General features: G+C 37.3%; 1 non-coding gene across 1 annotated transcript; it reads right to left on the bottom strand.

Annotated features, from left to right (window-relative positions):
* Positions 1-1835: 1835 nt before the first annotated feature.
* LOC122028324 lies at positions 1836-1942 on the bottom strand. Its single transcript, XR_006124730.1, has one exon. It is a non-coding gene; the product is annotated as a small nucleolar RNA R71 (small nucleolar RNA).
* Positions 1943-11394: the final 9452 nt, after the last annotated feature.

Genomic DNA, 11394 nt, shown 5'->3' with positions numbered 1-11394 from the left:
CCTGCCCTGCACTGTATAAGGGGATTTCTTCCCCTTTCCAAGGGGAGGAAGGTTCTCCCTTTGGGAGTTCCATCTTGGTGGTGATCTCTATCTTATCCAGTCTTCGTTCGACAATCCAAAGTCATTTCCATTTCCTCATCAACTCTAAAAGCTTGGGATTGGATTCGAAGATCACCCTATAACATTGGATAAGCATCTCTTCCCTTTTCTCTCTTATTGGATTTGGATGCTTGTAATTCTTATATCTTTGGATCTCTTTCTTCTTTCCATGGAGTAGATCTCTTGTTCTTGGATTAAGGGAGTAATTGTGGTGTGGATTGATGTAAAAACTCATGGATATGTCAATTTCCTATATAGATGTGTCATACCTTGTATCTGTTTGATCTTTTGTAAATGCATGTATCTTCGACTTAATTCTCATGTTTGATTGAATGGTTGTGTAGAGTTGTTGATCTAGTAGGGGGATGACCTAGATCGTATGACCAATGGACCTTAGTGATAGGGGTAATCTATTAACAGACGTCTAGAGTACCACCTTGAAAGGAGAGGCAATTCCCCACATTAAAGTAGATAGTTGTGTGCGTAATTGTCATCCTCATCTTTATAGTTATTGAGTATGAGTGTATTCTTATGATGTATGATAGAGGGATCCTAGTAACATGAGTAATTCATTAATAGACTTCATAGGAATCATTCCTATTTAATGGCAAGAGATGTTGATCTAAATATCATGTCGGCTTGTCTACTATAGGGAAGAGTCGGTAACTTCTTATAAGTGCATGTGAATTGAGGATAGGTAATTGGTGAACCATGTTATATTGATAAGCATCACAATGAAACTGAACCCTTAGAATATTCCCCAAGCCAAGTTCCTCTCTCTCTCTCTCTCTCTCTCTCTCTCTTTCTTGTTCTCAATCTCACTTCTCTTACTTAGCACGTAATTAGTTTCTGTCTATTGTTTAGCTAATTCTATGTGAGAGGTCACTAGTGATTATACCAGTCCCTATGGGTTTAATATCTTTTATATTACTGATGACATAACCGCGCACTTGTGGAAACGTAACAAGTTTTTGGTACTGTTGCCGAGGACTGCATTTATAACATTAGTTAACAATAATTTGAGTTAGTCTAAACTTATTTTCTTTTCTTTTATTGTAAATATTTTTTGCAATTCTATTTTGTAATTTCATCTTTTGCCTACTTTTAATTCTATAATTTTCTTTTCTTTTTGCAATTTAAATTATGCACTTTAGATTTCTAGCATTTTGATTCTACTTCAAAAACTAAAAAAATTCTATTTCTTTTACATTTATAATTTATGATTGGAATATCTATAATCTTATTCTTGCAGGCGAAGATCTAATATCGTAGGAGATCTATTACCACTCGATCTTGAAATTGATAGAACATACTGAAGAAGAAGATACCTGCAAAAACATCAAGAAGAATAAGAATCATTTGAAATAGCAAGCAAACCTCTCAAAGATTACACAACACCATATACACATGGGCTTCGGTTTAGCATTACCAGACCACCTATTGAAGTCAATAATTTTGAGATTAAGCCTGTGGTAATCACAATGGTTTAATAAAATTAATTTGGAGGTGGACCACATAAGGACCCAAACCAACATTTGGAAGTCTTTTATGAAATTTGAAGCATAATAAAGATGAATGGAGTTCTAGCAAAAGTAGTAAGATTATTGTTATTTGGGTTTTCCTTAAGAGATAGAGCTAAGCAGTGGCTTAATTCCTTACATGTTAATAGTATCATATCTTGGGAATAATGCGAGTAATAATTTCTTGATAAATTCTATCCTCCCAGCAAAACCACCCATATGAGGAATTAAATAGCAAGTTTTAGACAATCAGATTCAGAATCATTATTTGAGGCATGAGATAGATTCAAAAACATGCTCAAGCTATGCCCGCATCATGGACTTGAGAAATGGTTAGTTTTGCACTCTTTTATAATGACATCAATTATCACATGAAGGTGCCCCTTGATTCTGCAGCTGGAGGGGTATTAATGACCAAAAGCTTAGATGAGGCCAAAGATATCATAGAGAGTGTAACTCAGAACCATTATTAGTGGACTTCTAAAAGATGTGGAGGCTCTTTCTCTTGAAACCGTATCAAAGCATCAAGAAAGTTTGATGTGGATGCAATCACTCTAATATCGACAAATTTGGATGCTCTATCTAAGAAACTTGAAAAAATGGGAACTAAGATGACCAACACAATTGTATGTGTATGTGAAACCTATGGAAGCACGGATCACACTCAAGACAATTGCCCTTTGGGAGCCATCTTTGCACAAATAGATCAACTTGAGTAGTGTGACATAATAGTGAGTATAATCAGAGATGAAACAATTTGTATTCCAACACATACAACCCTGGGTGGAAGAATCATTCAAATTTTTATTACTGGAACAACCAAGATCAAGGACCATCCACAGGGGCAAGGCCAAGTTATCAACCTGGACAACAAAGCTATCAACAACAACCATCACAAGGCAATCAACTATCTAGGATAGAAAAATTGCTTGAGGAAGTTCTTGTAGAATAAAAGGAAATGAAGAATAAAATCAAGCAGCTTACTCAAAGAATGGATAACACTAAAAAACACCAAATGATGCAAGATAGCTAGATTACCTAGATAGCTTCATCTTCTTCAAGAACACCAGGAGTATTCCAAGGTAAACCTGATGTAAATCTAGTGGAACACTGTAATAGAATAGAACTCCAGAGCGGACGAACCTTGGGAGATCCCCAAGTGACTACTCCAAAAGGGATTAATATTCAAGAAGAGCCCTCTCTTCTCACACCTAACCCAGTTCAGATCTAAGACGATGAGGAGATTATCAAGAAGGTTGAAGGGACTCTTTCACTTCCATTACAAAGTCAAATAGTCCCTTTTCCACAAAGACTAGCCATGACACAAAAGGATGAAGAATTCAACAAATTTCTAGAGAAGGTCAAGGAGATTTGTATTGAAGTCCCTTTGATTGATGCTCTTTAACAAATGCCAAAGTTTGCCAAATTTTTAAAGGATATCATGTCCAATAGAAGAAAGAAAGAAGAGATTGAGACTATAGTGTTGACGAAAGAATGCAGTGCCCTATTCATGGCAACCACTCCCCCAAAGCTTCAAGACCCTAGGAGCTTCTCTATCCCTTGCACAATAGACACTAAATTTATAGAAAAAGTTTTTTATGATTTTGGAGTAAATGTTAGCCTCATTCCAGATTTAGTATGTAATAAGCTAGGTCTCAAAAACTTTAAACTTACTACTATGACACTTTAGTTAGCTGATCATTCATACTGGTACCTAATGGATATCATTGAGGACGTGTCGGTAGAGGTGGATGGTTGTATCATACCCACAGATTTTGTTATTTTGGAAATGGAAGAGGATCCAAAGATCCCAATCATTTTGGGAAGACCTTTCCTTGCGACCGCTGGAGCCATAATTGATGTGAAGAATCATAGACTATCTTTGGCTATTGGTAAGGAAAGGTTAGAATTTGATTTATCTGAATTCCCTATGATGTCTCTTCATTTCTAGTAAGTATGTGCAGCAGGGTGGATACTTATAAAACTGAGGAATGGAACTTCCATCCTCATGGGAGGCCGCCGGATGAAACACATGATCTGGCAAGAGTTGGGAGAAGGGCCCCAATAAATAATGGAAAGTACATCTTCCCTATAAGGGAAAGAATGAAGGAAGAGTCAGCAACACCATCCCAAGGAGGGAAAGTCGTACCTCCATGGGTATAATCCTCATCAACGGAGATGGGGTCAAGCTAAAGACCTAAAATAAGCGCTTCTTGGGAGACAACCCAAGGGTTCTTTTTAGATAGTTCATTTTTTATTTTTTTTTCTCTTAGTTTATCTAAGTGTTTCATTATTTTATTTTCAAGTTGTGAGTCACCTCCACGAGCTTGCCATGATCATCTCATGGGTGTAAAGGTGCTAGAGAAGTTAAAAAGGAGAAAACTCAACCCTTGTGCACTCTATAAAGTCGGCCATGTGACTTCACACGGCCGTGTGACACAAGCAGAGTTGAGAGAGTACTAGGTCATGTGATACCACATGCCCGTGTGGACCTTGCAACAAAAAGACGAAGGCGACCATGTGATTTCACACGGTCTCTTCCTTTTTCTCTCTTGTTGGGTTTAGATGCTTGTAATTCTTATGTCTTTGGATCTCTTTCTTCTTTCCATGGAGTAGATCTCTTCTTCTAGGATTAAGGGAGTAATTGTGATGTGGATTGATGTAAAAACTCATAGATATGCCAATTTCCTATCTAGATGACATTATCATGCCTTATATCTATTTGATCTTATGTGAATGCATGTGTCTTGGACATAATTCTCATGTTTGATTGAATGGTTGTGTAGAGTTATTAATCCCGTAGGAGGATGCCCTAGATTGTATGACCAAGGGGCCCTAGTGATAGGAGTAACCCGTTAATGGACGTCTAGGGTACCACCTTGAAAGGTGAGGCAATTCCCCACATGGAAGTATATAGTTGTGTGTATAATTATCATCCTCATCTTTATGGTTATCATGAGTATGAGTGTGTTCTTATAATGTATGACCAAGGGGCCCTAGTGACAGGGGTAACCCATTAATGGACATCATAGGAATCATTCCTATTTAATGGCAAGAGATGTTGATCTAAATATCATGCTGACTTATCCATTGCAGGGAAGAGTCGGTAACTTCTTACAAGTGCATGTGAATTGATGATAGGTAATTGGTAAACCATGTTACATTGATAATCATCATAATGAAACTGAACCCCTAGAACATTCCCCAAACTAAGTTCCTCTCTCTCTCTCTTGTTCTCAATCTAACTTCTCTTAATTAACATGTAACTGGTTTTTGATTATTGTTTAGCTAATTCTACATGAGAGGTCACTAGTAATTATACTAGTACCTGTGGATTCAATATCTTTTATATTACTGACATATAACTGTATACTTGCGGGAACGTAACACTAACGAAGGCTCCTTCCATAGGCTAGAAGGCATATTCGTACTGTTCATCGAAGGTGTCTTCCAAGCCATGGAAGGTGCCTTCCATAAGGCAGAAGGTAGATCAGATCCCATAAGCTGATCCTTGTGTGGGTGATGCTCCGGCTACCTAGAGTTGAGCTCACTCGAACTCAACTCTTGTAACACCCATAAATTTCCTCTATTTATATAGAGCAAAAAGAAGTAGAAGAAGAGAAAAGAAATAAAAATATTATCATAAATGGCCCGGGCTAAGATTGAACCCTAGACCTCTTACTTGAGTTTAGTTTAAGTAGCCATTAGGGTGGTGGTAAAGCATCACATTAGCAATAGGAAACAATTCCTTATAAGCAGATTTTGAGTGAAGAGATGTTTCAACTTCCACTTAGTATAAAAGGGAAAGGAAGATATGAAAACCTAGCTTTTCATCTTCTTCTTCCACTCTAGCCGAAATTCCTTCCTTCTCCCTTCAATTTTTGGCCAAGAACTGTAGGGTTCCATCCTTTGAAGTTTTTCAAGAGAAGAATCTAAGAGGAGGGTCTTCTTCCGGGGATTAGTACGTGGGGGAGGAGAAATTCGGAGACCAAGGCATACAAGGGAGGCTATTTCCCCAAAACCCTAGTGGTATAATCATAAGGAATAGCGAAAGGATGTAAGTATCCCTCACCTGTAGTATGAGTTGCTTCGGTGTTATATATATTGATACGTTTAAAGCATGTAAAAGAAGATGCATATTATGAGATATTTATTGCATGTTAAGAAAAGATCGATGTTATTATATGTAAGAGTAAGATGCCCTCAAAGTTGGGATTAAGTGCATGTTTAGAGTATTTTGATTTGCTTCCCATTAAATTTTGGGAGTAAGAAGCATAATCAAGTGCTTAAAGTGCTTCCCTATAAATGTGAGGCATTAAGCGCACATAAGGCACTTGTTTACAGATTCTTCAGCAGAGACAGTTGTACGTGAAGTTCTCCAAGTGCGAGTTTTGGCTTTAAGTGTCCTTTCTAGGTCACATTATTTCCAAAGATGGGGTTATGGTAGACCCGACAAAAATAGAAGCTATAAGTAACTGGAATAGACTCAAGAATGTCAGTGAAATCAGGAGTTTCCTTGGGCTAGCAGGCTACTACAGGAAATTTGTAGAGAACTTCTCAAGGATCGCCTCTTTGTTGATAGTACTTACCAGAAAGAATAGAAAATTTGAGTGGATTGAGGATTGTAAGAAGAGTTTAATTGAACTAAAAAGGAGACTGACTAGTGCTCCAATCCTGACTCTTCCAGAAAATGGTGAGAGCTTTGATGTTTATAGTGACGCTTCTAAATTGGGACTCGGAGTTGTGCTGATGTAGAATGACAGAGTCATTACCTATGCCTCGAGACAACTCAAAGATTATGAGAAGAACTATCCTACTCATGACCTTGAGTTAGCAGTAGTAGTCTTCGCTCTCAAAGTCTGGAGGCATTACTTATACGAAGCTCAGTGCAAGATTTTTATAGATCACCAGAGTCTAAAGTATTTCTTCACTCAGAAAGATCTAAACATGAGACAGCGGAGATGACTTGAGCTAGTCAAAGACTATGACTGTGAAATCCTCTACCATCCAGGGAAAGTAAACAAAGTGGCAGATGCACTAAGTAGGAAATCTGGTGCAACGTTATTATCTATATCTACTATGTCCCATCCCTTACAGAAAGAAATAGTAAATTTTGGGTTGGAAATTATTACTGGGCAGCTCTCCACTTTGACATTAGTGTCAACCCTGATTGAAGATATACAAAAAGTGCAAGATGAAGATCCTAATATTCAGAAGATCAAGCAAGGAATATAGGAAGGAGAAAATAGGGAGTTCCGAGTATCAGACTATGAGGTACTATGTTATGGTGATCGCCTCTGTGTCCATAACCAAGAAGAACTACGACAGAAAATTCTAGATGAAGCCCATAGAACGCCCTACGCGATGCATCCTAGTTCCACCAAGATGTACCAAGACTTAAAGGACGCTTCTGGTGGTCTGGAATGAAAAAAGACATTGCAAGATATATCAGTACTTGCCTGACATGCCAACGGGTTAAAGCAGAACATCAGAGACCGGGCGGAGTTCTGCAGCCTATCCAAATCCCAGAATGGAAGTGGGAGGATACATCTATAGATTTTATAGTAGGATTACCCAGAACTATGAATAGTTACGATGCCATCTGGGTAATAGTGGATAGATTGACCAAGTCTGCTCATTTCCTAGCTATCAGAACATCCTACTCTATTGAATAGCTAGCACAAATATATGTTAAAGAGGTCATCAGATTGCATGGGGTACCCAAAACCATAATTTCTGATAGAGATGGTCACTTTACTTCACACTTCTGCGAGTGTGTTCAGAGAGCTCTTGGTACTAAGCTGTAGTTTATCACTGCATTTCATCCTCAAACTGACGGACAAACAGAACGAGTGAACCAAGTTTTGGAGGATATGCTACGGGCTTGTGCCTTAGATTTCAAAGGAAGTTGGTGTCGATACCTATGCTTAGCAGAATTCGCATATAATAATAGCTACCAAGCTACTATCGAAATGACACCCTACGAGACTTTATATGGGAGGAGATGTATATCTCCTATCTGTTGGTATGAAGGTGGTGAAAAGAAAGAAATGGGACTCTAGACAGACCTTATCGAGGACACCACCAAGGCCATATTGGTTGGTCCTAGGAATATCGTACCGATTCCACTGTACAAAAATTTTGTACAAGTGTCGAACCTTTCCTAAACAACCTATTGTGCTCTTTAGAAGTTAAATTAGGAATCGCAAACGGAACTTAACATTATTGATTCCAAATTTAATTTATCTGTTCTTAATGGTTTAGACTTGGATTGCAAGCGAAACTTAACACTGTTGATCCAAATCAACCTATGTTACAAATTCAATTAAATATCTATTTCGAAAATAGGTTCCTAGGACAAACATGGCGAGGCACATGACCTTCTTGGGTATGAGAGCATCCACCACTGCCTCGACAAAACCTTTTAATGAAATTAAATATTTAATTTCCTAAAATAACATTAGGTTTAACCAAAAAGAACAATCAAATCACAAATTCGAAAAAAAAACACAAACACGAATTACAAATTCGAAAAACTAGAATCTAATGCCGCTTGTGTTTGGAATTCTTACAAAGAAAAATAACTAGCATGATGCGGAAAATAATTACTAGTTATACCTTTTTTTGTGTATGCTAATAACCTCGAGATCTCCTGCCGTATTCCTCGCCTCGCCTTGGACGTCATGTGGGCGATGATCCTCCAAGATGAACACCACCCAAAAGCCTTTTTCCTCCTCTAAAATTTGGCCACCACCACAAGAGAATAAAAGAGAGCAAAGGGAAAAAGAGAGGGAGAGGGTCGACCACAAGAGGAAGCACCAACTTGAGAATAAGAATTGATTATCCATGAGGCCTCTCCTCCCCTTCTTTTTAATTACTTGTTCAAGGCAAATAAGGAATGATTTTCTATAAAAATTAAAATCATCCTCTTGTTTTTCCTTTTCTTTCCTCTTGATTGATTAAATCATCAATCATGGATTGATTAGCCGACCCCTTGCTTGGGCACTAAGCAAGGGTGGCCAACCACATCATCAAGGAGAAAAATAATTTTTATAAAATTTTATAAAAGAAGAAATCCTCTTATAAAATTTTACAAGCTCTCTATTCTATTGTGGAAGTTAAAAAAGGAAAGTTTTAAAAATTTAAAACCAAGTTTTAAAATTTAAAACTTCTCTTCTAAAATTTTCTTTTTTAACTGTGTTACAAAATAGAAAGTTTCAAATTTAAAACTTATCTTCCTTTTTTCTAAAAATCATGAGGATGGTTAAAAAAGGAAAGTTTTCAAACTTTTAAATTTTCTTTTAAACCGTGTGACCTAATTCAAATAAGAAAAGTTTTTAATTTTAAAATTTCTCTTTTAAAACTTGTAGATTTCTACAAAGAGAAGATTTTAAAAATTCAAAACACCCCTCCTATTTTAATTTATTGTGGCCGACCCCTCTTTGCTTGGACACCAAGCAAAGGGCCGACCCCTTTGAGAAGGAATTGACCGACCCCTATGGCTTGGTCACCAAGCCATGGGCCGACCCCCTCTTGGACACCAAGAAGGGCTTTTCATGAGTGGACTCGAGGCATTAATAAAGCTACGACAGGGACCTAGAGGAGAAATTGGTTTTGACCTTCCGATGAGCTTGAGTATCCCGTGTTCGCCCCGAACACACAACTCAAGTTCATCAACAATAACTCATTCCACTAGAGAGTTATTATTGCACTACCGCACTAATCTCAAATTACATTATGGGCTCCTTCTTATCATGAGTGTGTTAGTCTCCCTGTGTTTAAGATATCGAATGCCCATTAATTTAATTGAGTTACTGACAACTCACTTTAATTAATGTCTTAGTCCAAGAGTAGTACCACTCAACCTTATTGTCATGTCGGACTAAGTGCACCTGCAGGGTTTAACATGACAATTCTTATGAGCTCCTCTTGGGGACATTCTCAACCTAGATTACTAGGACACAGTTTCCTTCTATAATCAACAACACACACTATAAGTAATATCATTTCCCAACTTATCGGGCCTATTGATTTATCGAGCTAAATCTCACCCTTTGATAAGTTAAAGAAATAAATACTAAATATAAATGCTTGTTATTATATTAGGATTAAGAGCACACACTTCCATAATAACTAAGGTCTAGTTCTTTTATTAAGTCAGTATAAAAAGAACTTACCTTAAATGGTCCTACTCAATACACTTAGAGTGTACTAGTGTAATTTATTAGTCAAGATAAACTAATACCTAATTACACTATGACTATTCCAATGGTTTGTTCCTTTCCATCTTAGTCATGAGCAACTATTTATAATTTATAAAGAACTGATAATATGATCTTCTGTGTGTGACACCATACACCATGTTATCTACAATATAAATTAATTGAACAACTACACTTAACAAATAAAATGTAGACATTTGACTAATGTGATTCTTTTATTTCATAAATGAATGTTTACAAAAGCTAGGCTTTTAGTATACACTCTAACAGGCCATTCAGAACATTCACCAGAGAATAGAAACTGCTCAAAGCCGGCAGAAGAGCTATGCGGATGTGCGATGAAGACCGCTAGAATTTGAGGTCGGGGATTCAGTATTCCTCAAAGTAGCTCCTATGAAAGGAGTGATGCGGTTTGGAAAGAAAGGAAAGTTGAGTCCATATTATGTGGGGCCATACCTGATTATTAAAAGATTTGGCAAGGCAGCTTATGAGCTGCAACTACCTCAGGAAATGTCAGCTGCCTATAATGTATTTCATGTCTCAATGTTGAAGAAGCATATTCCTGATGCAAACCAAGTGATTGAGCCACAGACGGTATAGGTTCAAGAGGATCTCAGTTATGAAAGTCGACCTATTCAGATAATAGATCGAGGAATTAAGAAGCTGAGAAACAAAGAGATACCGCTAGTAAAAGTACTGTGGCAAAGTCAACAGTACGAAGAGGCAACCTGGGAACGCGAGGACAATATGAGATAGAAGTACCCACAATTGTTCTAAGTTCGAGGATGAACTTTTTATAAGGTATGGGAAATTGTAACACCCATAAATTTCCTCTATTTATCTAGAGCAAAAAGAAGTAGAAGAAGAGAAAGGAAATAAAAATATTATCATAAATGGCCCGGGCTAGGATTGAACCCTAGACCTCTTACTTAAGTTTGGTTTAAGTAGCCATTAGGGTGGTGGTAAAGCATCACATTGGCAATAGGAAATAATTCCTTATAAGCAAATTTTGAGTGAAGAGATGTTTCAACTTCCACTTAATATAAAAGGGAAAGGAAGAGATGAAAACCTAGCTTTTCATCTTCTTCTTCCCCTCTAGCCTAAATTTCTTCCTTTTCCCTTCAATTTTTGGCCAAGAACCGTAGGGTTCCATCCTTTGAAGTTTTTCAAGAGGAGAATCTAAGAGGAGGGTCTTCTTCCGGGGATTAGTACGCGGGGGATGAGAAATTCGGAGACCAAGGCATACAAGGGAGGCTATTTCCCCAAAACCTTAGTGGTATAATCGTAAGGAATAGCGAAAGGATGTAAGTATCTCTCACCTGTAGTATGAGTTACTCCGGTGTTATATATATTGATACGTTTAAAGCATGTAAAAGAAGATGCATGTTATGAGATATTTATTGCATGTTAAGAAAAGATCGATGTTATGATATGTAAGTGTAAGATGTCCTCAAAGTTGGGATTAAGTGTAACGCCCGAAAATTCTCAAAATTACTTTAGAAATATTCTATGATTTTTCTGGAATTTTAGAATATTCTTATGGAATGTTTAGA

Source organism: Zingiber officinale, chromosome 10A, assembly GCF_018446385.1.
Source record: "Zingiber officinale cultivar Zhangliang chromosome 10A, Zo_v1.1, whole genome shotgun sequence".
Lineage (NCBI taxonomy): Eukaryota > Viridiplantae > Streptophyta > Magnoliopsida > Zingiberales > Zingiberaceae > Zingiber > Zingiber officinale.
Note: the sequence above shows the minus strand (reverse complement) of the source record. Positions and strands in the feature narration are given on the sequence as shown.